Source organism: Trachinotus anak, unplaced genomic scaffold, assembly GCF_046630095.1.
Source record: "Trachinotus anak isolate AG129_WGS33_773 ecotype Australia unplaced genomic scaffold, CSIRO_AGI_Tana_v1 ptg000013l, whole genome shotgun sequence".
In the NCBI taxonomy this organism is placed as follows: Eukaryota; Metazoa; Chordata; class Actinopteri; order Carangiformes; family Carangidae; genus Trachinotus; species Trachinotus anak.
This window is the reverse complement of record NW_027273864.1, coordinates 27,514,657-27,526,838: the sequence shown is the minus strand read 5'-3', so window position 1 is coordinate 27,526,838 and position 12,182 is coordinate 27,514,657. Positions and strand designations below refer to the sequence as shown.

The window sequence follows — 12,182 nt, the reverse complement described above, 5'->3', positions numbered from 1 at the left end:
ACACATCCATCAGACACAGCTGTAATATTACAGTACCATTATTTGTGTGTTCTGCTCTCTCACACTGAATACACACACACCCACAGGCTCAGACTTATATTGGCACAAATCGAATTAATGTTTCGTTAACTCTCACAACAGAGGTGGTGTCAATCCTAACTAGTAACCACTCACTGACATGTTCATCAGCCTTCGCCAATGAACCTGAGACAGTCAACAGTATTCTAATTTAATTAATTCATTAATGGGACTATTCTGTTGATTGGAACTTGCTGTTTAATGTCTCTCCCTCTCTCTCTCTCTCTCTCTCTGAACTGAAAGATGCAGATCCTGTGCTGAGCAGGTTGAGCCTTGCAATGCACCACATGTCTGGTACAGCGATGTTGTACAAGAAACAAGTTACTCTTCGGGAGCTGAGCAGAAATGATGAGCAACCTGTTGCTTACTAAGTGTCAAACTGTGGGGTGTGAAGTGTTTTTTGTTCTTGCCTCCATGAGTCAAATTTGCTGCCATGTAGCAAAAGGTGTTATATGCCATTATTGTACTCCAGTAAAATGGCATATAACATATGTTGTTATACTGGATTACAATCACATGTGTGTATATATATATATATATATATATATATATATATATATATATATATATATATATATATATACCTGTGAAAACTGCATTATAATCATCATTTGTGTTGTGCTCAGCTCCCAAAGGAGATATATATATATATATATATATACACACACACACACACACATATATATATAAAAACAAGTTCTATATGCAATTATCCATTCCATAATAAATATATATATATATATATATATATATAAATATATTCACATTGAGTGCATTTAGTGTAGCTGTAATTTTAAGACACAACATAGAAAAAGGCCTGGTGTCTGCAAGACTCAGCCAACACAATTTGGATCCAATAATTGTGTGATGGTGTGATAAAAATGAAAATCCTCACAGTCTGGACAGCTCAAACAGCAACTGTCCCATAGTTGGGTGAATGTAGCTATGAAATGGTCAATAGAAAATAGCTTAAAAGTTTTCTTTACAACAACTTCAAAAGACAATATTATTTCTGACAGCTCCTTTCACGCCTCTGAGAAGGCAATAATTGTGTGTAGCGAGTGCGATGAGGGAATTTCAGCTGCAGGAGACAGGTACATGTGTCACACAGATAGCTGCTGCTAAACGCTTGGATACTTTTTGTGGTTACTCTCCCACTATTTTATTTGACTTGTGTTTGTGCACACAATTATTTATCTTCTTTTTTTTCTTGTGTGTCAAAAATAATTGAATTTGCTTCAAACAGTATACTGTATAAATCTGCTGCGGGGGGGGGGGCAAGTCCCTCTAAATAACCACGACATGCACGCAAGAAATTGTGCGACCATACTAATTGCTAGGAAGGTCGAGATGGCAGCTTCCTGCTCGGTATTGCTATGTTTCAGTGGCATGTGTGTCCGTCACTCACCGGCGTGACAGACAGGTGCACCAGATGGTGTAGCAACAGTCTCAACTTCTTCGACGCATGATTCATATAACTTCAATTATGACACATTGCTATAAATGTAACCATACAGAAGGACACAGTATGTTCGAACCCCCCCCCCCCCCCCCCGATTTCATGCAACGCAACTGCATATTAATTCACACAGATAGCATCCCTTTGACTATGTAATAGCTCATGGTCTATTACTTACTGTTGTATCGCAGAAGACACAATTGCACAGGCCGTAGGATACTAGCTGTCACTGCTGTACAGTATGTGTATATTTACTGTAGATGTATTTTCACTGTAAATCTTATGCAGTAACAGTAAGTGTGATTGTTTAATCACAACCCGGCAGGGGTGGCAGGGATGGGTGTTGTGGAGGCAGTGACTATTGGAGTGAAGACATAAAGCTAAATGATGGAAATCCCTGCTGTCACCCTGGGTCCCTGCAGCATTTTCACTCAGGATGCTCATCTGTCTCGGCTTCCCACTTTAGCAAAGCAGTCTAAATAAGGAATACGAGAGGCATCCTTGGCAGAACCCTGAACCTGTCCACAAGGTCGGCTATCCCACCAGGGCCCTGGGTTACCGTCATGGGGGACTGGCGCAATCAGGTGTGAACACTTGCACTAACGGAGCCTCCACTCCTGTAAGGCTCCAGGGGCAGTGGGGGTGTGCTGACTAAAACCTGAAAAGCTGCTAGTGCCAGGCTAGTCAAGAGCTTAATGAGAGAACAGATGTATTACAACAGATACAAAAAACAACTCAATGAATCCAACATTGACCTTCCCTGTGAAAAGAACCCACATACATCATTTCAGTGAAAAGATCTGACAATATAAATTATTAAAGCAATTCAATCCACAAAGCTGCAAAAGGCCAGGTTTTTATGTAAATCACCAACTAGCCTCAACCACCATCTCCAATAGATCACTGTCCAATTCCTCTTCAGTTGCCGAAGATACACTATATTTGCACAAATGAGGCAAGGCAATGTACTCTCGTCTGTGCCTGAGGAGAGGGGAAACTTTCACCTTACAGTGAAATATAAATGACCTTATAAACATCTATGAGTGAGCCTGTCAGAGAAAGATGGAGTTGATAATTTTGTAAAAAGTACAACACTCCAGCTCAGTTTTTATAAATCATCTTGGTGTGTGCAATTTACAATAATTTGGGGGCATTAACATTTCCTAACAGTTACCCCATGCTGCCATTTTGAAGCTGCAAATGTTGAGTGCAGGTTTAACTGACTATACTGGTTAGGTATAAGCAAGTGGTAAACCCACCATGACATCACCCGTTGGTTTGTGAACTGCTGTTTTGAAGCCTCGAGTTTGCAATTTGGCCGTTGCCATCTTATTTTTTTTATTTTTTTTCAGAAGAAACCATATTTGGACGTTCCCTGTGTGTGGTACAGTCTTTCAATCACACGGGAGCCCTGTCCAAATGCATCCCCTGCTTTATCATCTATTTTCCTCTAAATGGACCATAATTTAGAAAATGAGCATCATGTTTATTGAAGGAGACTTGAAACTAGTGATTGAGACCATAAACTCATTAGAAAAACATTTACTGAGGTAATAAATCAAGTGAGAAGTAGAGACATTTTCCCATAGAATTCAATACAATCGGACTTCTTTTTGCAACCAGTGGAGTTGCCCCCAATGGTCATTAGATAGAATGAAGGTTTAACTTCTGCATTGGCTTCACTTTTCGGACACAGAGTCTATGTCCATTTTTATAAACAGTCTAAGGGTTTAAGCTGATATCTTGGTTTGTAAAAACATTAACTTAATTAAGTTAATGTTAAACATTAATTAAGTTTAACTCAAATAAAACTGCATACAATGCTCACAAATATTATCACACGCCATCATTTAACACTGAAATGGAAACTCAAAGCATTGCGCCTTCAAATCCCTCTCATGTCTCAACCTTGACACAAGCACAGACCACTGCACGAATACAGTGATGCTCTATGAGAAGCCTGAAAGTGCATGAGCCTGGTGACGGTTGGCGAGGTGCTGTCATGCACTGCCTTCGTTCTCAACCTGTTTCTTTCCCAAGTTGTTCCATTTGTCTGCAAAGTCGCAGTTGGCATACAGCTGTCTGAATAATTTTTCAAGTCCCTTCATTTTTCACTTATTCATTACATTTTTCATCTAATTATTATTCAATGATGGCCCCACTCCTCCAGTGACAGGTGATATCCTGTGTCCCAAATATCAATTTTAATGTTGCTCGCTAGCTACAGACACATCGCAGTGACTCAGGGGTTTTAATAGATTATTTTGTGAGCTGTCAAGTCCAGGGCCTGTAATAATGTGACAATGGCTCATTGACTTTTAATAGGATGCAATTTGAGCTGAAAGTCAGTGTTTAGAGCAGCAAAGTGGAGGAATACAGCAGAGTGATGCCCCCGATTCCCTTCACTTGTGATGTTTCCTTGGGTTTTAAACATGGCAGTAGGTGGGGAGAAAGGGAAACAGTCAATGGAGCTGTAAATCTCAAGAAGATACCAAGGGGGCTGACACAAAGAGGGAGCAAACCTCAATTTTGCAATGCAGGAGAGAGGCATCAAAGTCATTCAATGACAAGAAGACAGATGCAATAAATATTAGCTTTAAGCAGCATGTGATGCTGGATGATGACACGTAGCGGTCGGATGTGGCTGTCGCTCAGTCACAGGTGGAGTTTGTAAATGCTGTACCTGGATACGTGACCTGAGGATGAACTGAGGGTTTTTTCCTGCTTGGATGAAGAAGGAAGTGACAAAGGGATTGTTGGTGTCGGATGGAAAGGTGGCGGGAGTGGGAGAGGGGTAGGGTATAAACTGAACTGTTTTGACATTGCCTTTTCTGACATTCATAATGCTTAAAGGACACAGTGAGCACCCAGCGTCCTCCTCCCTGTCGTTTTATGACAAGCTCAGACACTCCACAATCTGGTGGCGCCCAGGTACCATCACTCCAGTCATTATCTTACAAAACCCATTCCATTTGACCTCTGCAGTTGATGCGCATTATTCACGACAGGAAGAGCTCCAACATGCACTTCAGCTCTGGTGAAGGAGACACAGGAGCAAAAGAGAGTGTGAGTGAGTGAATGACAGAAGGGAAGGAGGGAGTTGGAGGGAAGGAGAGGCAAGCCAAGACTGAGCCGGAGACAAGGAGACAATAAGTCTAAAGAGACAAAGCAAATTAACAGTTGGACAACTCAGGGGAGACAGATCACATGCTGTGAGTGGTGCACCTCCATTAAATACCGTGGTCACCTTCAAACAAAAATAAAATGACCGCTGAATGTCTCCACCCCATGGCCAACACCCCTCCTGCTTCCTCATTAGAGCATAAGTATAGCTCTAATGAGCAGGAAAAAGCCTCTGTTGTGGGCAAGATGAATGGATGCAAGAGGCTACTTCACATCCCTCTGCCTGACGCTGGGCGGTGTCTAGATCTCTGTGCTCCATAGGAAGGAGCCTATTGGTGAGTCCTTCAGGACCAAAAGGCCCTAAGAGGCCCTAATTACATCATTCAGCTAATTATCCACAAAGCTGTTGTCATGGACAGCTATTTAGTTTACGTGAAAGCCTCAATGGAGAGAAAGGAGCAACTTCAAGGAAAGGTATCCGGATTAGAATGAAATCCTTTGAGCAGATTTTTTGCCACGCACTGCACAAACAGGTTAGATCTACTGTGAGATGAGACAGCAATCTTATCTCTCTGTGTCATACTGACTTTTGTTTCTGAGATATTTTAGCAAAGCTTTGTAGTGCGATGCAAGCGAGCAATATTGTTCATCCAGCGCCCTGTGAGTGGCATATCATATTGAGAGGTCTGAAAGACCTCTGGCAGCTTGTGATATTTAGGCCTGTCACTCTGCAATACCGCACCTGATATCTGGGATAGACTTTTCTCCTGGGCTGGCATAATAAAAGGGCCCACTACCATAGCAGGCTGCATTACGGTTTTTTACATAATTTAGTTAAGTGTCAAACTTTGAAGAAGGATGAACACAGCACAGCCTTGCTTATGAATTTCTTTTAACAGGATTTCCTGAGGTCCGACATTTCATCTGGTACGATGCTGCCATCTCTTCTTCATATCAATGCCTCCATCTGCTTCCTGAAACCACTTTCTTTTCTGTGCAGGGATAGAACAGGGGCAGAGCCCATCTTTCAAAGCACTGAGCACAAGACAAGGGAAACACTCTGGACAGTTCACCAGTACAAGGCAGGGTGAATGTGTTAGGACTGTGAGAGCAAACTCAAGCATGCAGGTGGAAAAGAGTCACATTAACACATGCCAATCCTCCACTGATGGAGACTGAGACTGAGAGTCAGCCAACCTCGGCAGCTACACTATACATTCTGCCCTAAAACTGGACATTAAACAGTTTAAAAGGTGCAACAGCAGAAATGATTGCCTATTTGAAGACAGCACAAACAACACAACTTGTCTGTGAAAAAGAAACAGTTTCTATACAACATCGGGTTCTTGAAAATTTACATTTACAAATTTACATTGACTGAATTTGAAAATTTGCATTGTGGATTATAATGAGACACAGATTAATATTTTATAGAATTACAGTATCTATCTGTGGCAAGTGTTTGAAAGCAACATGACAATGATTATTTTAAAACAAGATTATTATACAAGTTTACAGATTGCATAACAGTTGGATTGGATGGGATTCTGGCATGAAAAATGATGGAGTGCTAAACGTAATTGTCTCGCATGAGCCGTGGATCTGTGTTGTGGGGAACAGCTGTTGCTGCTGAATGCTCCGTCTTTAAGAGTGCATTCTTTTACACCAAAGGCCATGAAAATAAAAAGGCCTGTGAAGTGAGAATTGAACATTATAGGGAGTCAGTTATGAGGCTCCCAGAAAAGGTGGTATAGATTCATCAAGGCTTGCAGAGAAACCAGAGGAAGGGAGAGGTTGCTTGAACTCAGTGATGGATTAAGCTGTCTGATGCTTCTCCATGACTCATGTACAATAATCATCATTTAGAGCAGGAGTGTATGGTGTATTATAATTGCACTATGAAAAATTACTAATAGGCTACAGTAGGCCAATTCAGCAGATTATTAAATTCAACTATAAGCATTTTAAGCTGTGGTCATGTTGTAAATTATTCTACAGGGAAAATATGTTTCAAGAACAAAACGAAAAAACAACACTTAAGGAAAGAGGAAGCTGGTATTTCATCCTCAATTACTGATGAGCTGATTTTGAAAACCTTGAATGCATCCTCTTAACATACCATAGCTCAGCAAGCGTGGTCTCGTGCTCACAGTGTCAGAATGTGTCCACCGAACCATCACTTCTCTGAGTGCCTTTGCTTGCTCTCTAACATGCACCCTGGCACTGGCTGAAATTGCTACAATTTTGCATTTTGCTCAGTACATTTATAACACCATCAGGCCTGCCCTGGTGTGCACAAGGTTTACATTGAAATGGACAAATGAATGGAATGAGGGGATAACAGATCATTGAAGCTCAGCTCGCTAACAGCCACTATCCACAGCAGCATCTGCGGATGCCATGTTTGCAGAGCAGTCAGTCGGAAACAATGCTGCAATGCATTACTGGCCACTCAGAATTCATTAAAAAAAACGATGCTTTATGCAACAAATCTCTTATAATAATCTGTTTAAGACAGCAGAGGATATGTAGTGAGGATTGAGAAAACTCTGGAGTACTGCTGGCACAACCTAATCGACACTTGGTGCATGCAAAGAATTACTTCTTCCTATAAATGGGACTCAAGTTGAATTTCAAGGTGTGAAAGAAAATGTGATGAGAAACAGCAGGACAGCGATGATAAAACAACATACTCTAAATGCTGTCAATTTAGCAACTGGAATTGATTCATTGAATCATTTGACATGCCTGCTCACTTGCCAAAAAAACAGCTTTTTTTGCCATGTCTCCAAGGACATCACTCATAACTGAAGCTAATAGGCTGGAACACTTTGGGAGTTAGTAATACAAGACCACACATAAATATCTGCCAACCGGATTGTATCCTCTTACAAGCCCACGTCGTCGACGTGACTGACAAGCCTCAGTAAAGATGTGATCATTCCTGAGGGTCAGTATGGCACTCAGCAGCCTTCCAGCTCCACCCCATCACCGTCTAAAAGAGGTGACAGTCGCAGTGAAGACAGGGTGCCAACACAAGCACAAATTCTGCCAATGTGTGCGTTTCCTACATATGTCAGCCATGACAGCCTCTCTGCTTATATGGTCTAATGAGGTGGCTCGACAGCAGCGTGTGACACATGCTGCTGAGGAATGCATGGGCTTTTCTAGCGTGTCTGAGAGCTTGTTTTTTTTTTTTTTTTTGTCATTGATTTTTAGAAAAATGTGTAGTAAGAAATCTCAGAGACACTTCAGCATGTGTGTGTGTGTATGTGAAACATTTGAATGTTTGTATTTTTGTCCACGGACAATGTGTCAGCTAAGTTTATGGCCCCACTCCTGTTTTGCCTGTAATTTATCCACCTTCCACTCTGCAGTGGCGCTGGCAGCTGTAGTCCTGGACGCACTGTGCATACATTTTTTGTCATCATTTTGTTTGTTTATTTAGCTAAATGAGTGAATGATCATTTTGCCTGCTTGATGCAGACTTTTGCCGACATTTTTGGAGATTTCAAAATGCTGATACACACTTTTTTAGGTGCTTATAACCTAAAAATATCAAGGGTAACAAAAATGCAGTGTACAACAGCTTTACAATTAGTATCAGAGAGGACAGCAGATGACAGACAGCAAAGGGCCTCGGATCAGGCTCGAACCCGTATCACTGCAGGTGAATAATAGCCTTTAAGGCATATACTTTACCAGGTGAGCTATTGGTGCACCACACTGTGTTAGTACTAACAGGCAATAATACATGTATAAATGCAGACATAATAATAATAATAATACATTTCCTCACAGCCCACAGAGCTTGTCAGTCTAGTGCTCCAGTTTGGTTTTGCTTGACATTACATTATTCACAGCACAGGATACAGGACAAATTGTGTCTGTGCAGATTCAATATAAATATTATATGGCAACCCTAGCGGGAAACCTAAAGGTAGCCTACAAGTGGACAGGAGGTTCTTGTGCGTACAATGAAATACAGTATAATTCTGACTTAAGAGACCAGTAAGAACCCACAAGGAGAAGCAAAGTCTGTTTCCTACATCTGTGTATTCTCTGACTTCTGAGGATTCACATTTTGGATATACTGCAACTGGTAGCATGTTTACACAAATCTCTCAAAAACTATATGGACAAAGAACGGGCCAAGTTAGTCCCACAGAATTAGCAATGAGGCTGATAATTTGGACCAAAAAAAAACCAAAAAAAACAAAACAAAACAATGTAACATATTGTTGTATATTTTAAGGGTGCGATACCTCTCAGCCACTAAAGTGTTTATCCATATCCAATTTCTACATCTTTCTATGCAGACACCTACTTGGAAAATGTGTATATCTGGCAACAGGCAAATGCTATGAATATATGATTTGCTGACTTGCAGTGTATTACCAGAGAACATGTACCCTGAGAGTGAGATATCTTCAAATCTCTTCCAGACCTGCAATTTTCAAGAGTGGTTCAGAAAACACAGTTTTTGATTCTCCCATTTACAAAAGCCGTGTGGCTGGTGACAGTGGATAACCTTGCAGAGGGTTCTTCCATCTAACCTGCTTGTTTTATATAGGTCTTAACTTGGTTATCAGGAATCAACCAATTTAGTTCTTTCCAGCTGCACAGACGAGTGGATGGTGAGGTCGTTTTCTAACCGAGTGGCCTGAGCAGGACCACTGTGGATCTATAAATAAGGAAGTAACCTTGAGCAAGATGCTTTACTTTTCGGTTTGTTTCTCTTTCTCTTTTCTCTTCATGTAATGGCTTTAAAATCAGCCACTTCTCTCATCTAGAAGCTGCTCTGTTTGATTTGAGTAGAGTTCACACTAGTGCCACAGTGATTGTCATAACTTAAGATGGCTTGTAGCTCATGTCCCCTGCATCGATGGGAAATCTCATTTTCTGTTGTTTTCTGCTGTCATATGTTGATGTTCTACAAGGGTATAATCATGCTACCGATCACAAAGAAAGAAGCATTTGTAGATTCTCTGATCTTATAAACTCTAATTTCTAATTATAAAGTTTTATATTATAAACTTTAAAATAGCTATATACTGCTAAATCCCACCATAGTTTTTTCTTAATTCTAAGAATAGATGATTTCATGATCTCTTTCAAATAGTCTTGATATCCTGTATATATACATAAATACCAAAATATTATAAATTTAGTTTATGTGAAAGTCTGTGATATTACTATAAGTTATTTTTGGGACTGAAGAAAAGGAAGCCCACATGTTTGCCTGTCTGTGCCATGAACTACAACCAGAGTCAGATACATGACTTGATAGTGCAAAGTGTCTGACCCCCTCAACTTTTTCACATTTGATGTTGCAGGCTCAAGCTAAAATAAAAAAATAAAAATAATAGATCATTTTCCCCTCATCAGTCTACACTCAATGCCCCATAATGACAGAGTGAAAACAGAATTTTAGAAATGTTTGCAAATTTATCAAAAAGGTTAAACTGAAATATCACATTGACATAAGTATTAAGATGCGTTTCTATGACACTTGAAATTCAGCTGATTGGATGTGATTTACAAAGGCACACACCTGTCTATATTAGGGTCTCACAGCTGACAGTGCATAAAACCTGAGCCATGAGGAGGAAGGAACTGCCTGCAGAGCTCAGAGACAGGATTGTGTTGAGGCACAGATCTGAGGGAGGATACAAAAAAAAAAAAAAAAATCTCTGCTGTACTGAAAGTTCCCAAGGTAAGTGGCCTCAGTGGCCTCCATATCTATTAAATGGAAGAAGTTTGGAAAAAGCAGGACTCTTCCTAAAAGTGGCCGTCCAGCTAAACTGAGCAATCAGGGGAGAAGGACCTTGGTAAGAGAGGTGACCAACCTGATGTCCGCTCTGGCTGAGCTCCAGAGATCCTGTGGGGAGATGGGAGAGAAACTTCCAGAAGGACAAAGAATTCTAAATGTCATGTCTGGTTTCCTCCAAACATGACGCTTAGAACAGTTAAATCTTGGTCTCAACAGAGCAGAGAATCTTGTTTCTCACAGTCTCAGTGTTTTAGGTGCTTTTTTTGCAAACTTTGACTGATGAGAAGCTACATCTGCCCACTCAGCCATAAAGCACAGATCGGCAGAGTGCCGCACTGAAGATTTCTGAATGCACTGGACATATTAGAGTCATGAGAAAGGTGCAATTTGTGATATGCTCATCGAGCGCAATAGCTCACACATAGCAACACGTTGAATTACTTTCTTTCACAGGAAGAAATGCTTTACTTTCTGTATTATTCTGTATCTGTAACAGGCATAAAGTGAGTCCTTCACCTTTCCATTCTCAACACCCCATTGGAAAAGTATTTAACTGTGCTGAAGCACAGCTCACTAATATATCTGTATCACGATAAGCATCATTTGCTGATCCAAGTACAAGTGCTTGAGAGATGGATGGCCACTGGTTCTATTAGTACCACTGTACTACCAGTGCACCTCTAGTTCCGCTCTTAGCCGAGAAAAGATGTGATGGCTCTGCTTCAACCAATCATCAACCTCTGCAGCTGAAAAATGAAGCCAACACAGAAGCGTTACTTCTTCCATTGGCTGCTTGAGGCTGGCTCCAAAAGTGAGTCAGTCCCCATAGACTCCCATGTTAAAATTCCCAACTTTACAGCAGAGATGAACATCTTTACAGCCTGGTACAAAAAAACTATTTTGGTCTCTAGGGTTAATTTCCTCCTTCATGACAACTGTGCAGGGGCAAATTTGTATATAACTCATCTGTTTGAATTTTATTAAGGCTTCAAGTTCTGTATAATTGAGGGTGTGTCGCTTTCAGTGACAGGTGGATGAGTGTTTGCTTGTCTCAAACCAACATGCATCAAAGTCTTGGCTCTACCCATGCCCCAACTCGCGGATCAGGAGAAGTCAGGCACTGCCAAGATGGTGACTGTGAAACAGCCCACTTCAACTGCTCTGCAGAAACTTAGGAGTAACATCACAGAGTCCATCTTTCTTTGCGGTCTATGATTTCAGCATGGCTACGGTACGTTTAGATGATTATCCCCATGAGTTAAATCTCTGTGGAGCCTCTCAGCTGATGAGTTTGTTCGGTGTCTTTATAAAACACACACCTCATTACACAATCAGCGACAGCATCTTGAATTTTGTTGAGGAGCACAGTTCTAAGAGTTGCAGCAGAGTTGCAAGCATACAACACACTAATATTTAATAAGATGCTAAAATAAAACCTGCTTATGCTTATATAAATATTTCCTTGCTCTCTTTGGCACATCACCACACACTTCTGCATATTTGCCTACAAGTGTTCACACCTGAAAACCTACAGTCAAACACGTTCAAATACAGTACATGCACAGAGTCAGTCACCCCTGTTGCCTGCATAGCAAATTATGTTTATGCCTTCAGCACTGGGTTGATAACACTTAAGTAAATATAGATTGTTCAGGGGTAGCACATTACAGAGTCTCATACCTCCACTGAGACAAGGGCAGGAACCTCAAATAATGTCTTCTTGTGTGTGTCAGAGTTTTTTGTTTTGTT

General features: G+C 40.8%; 1 protein-coding gene and 1 long non-coding RNA gene across 3 annotated transcripts in view; one reads left to right on the top strand and one right to left on the bottom strand.

Annotated features, from left to right (window-relative positions):
• LOC139631039 (uncharacterized) overlaps positions 1-455 on the top strand; it is a 29,077-nt gene extending 28,622 nt beyond the window's left edge. Inside the window, exons 3-4 of the long non-coding RNA XR_011693273.1 lie at positions 322-343; positions 379-455. This is a non-coding gene — a long non-coding RNA (uncharacterized lncRNA). The remainder of the gene's footprint in view (positions 1-321; positions 344-378) is intronic.
• Positions 1-12,182, bottom strand: part of igsf21a (immunoglobin superfamily, member 21a) — a 172,619-nt gene that overhangs the window by 134,816 nt on the left and 25,621 nt on the right. The gene's annotated exons all lie outside the window — the stretch shown is intronic.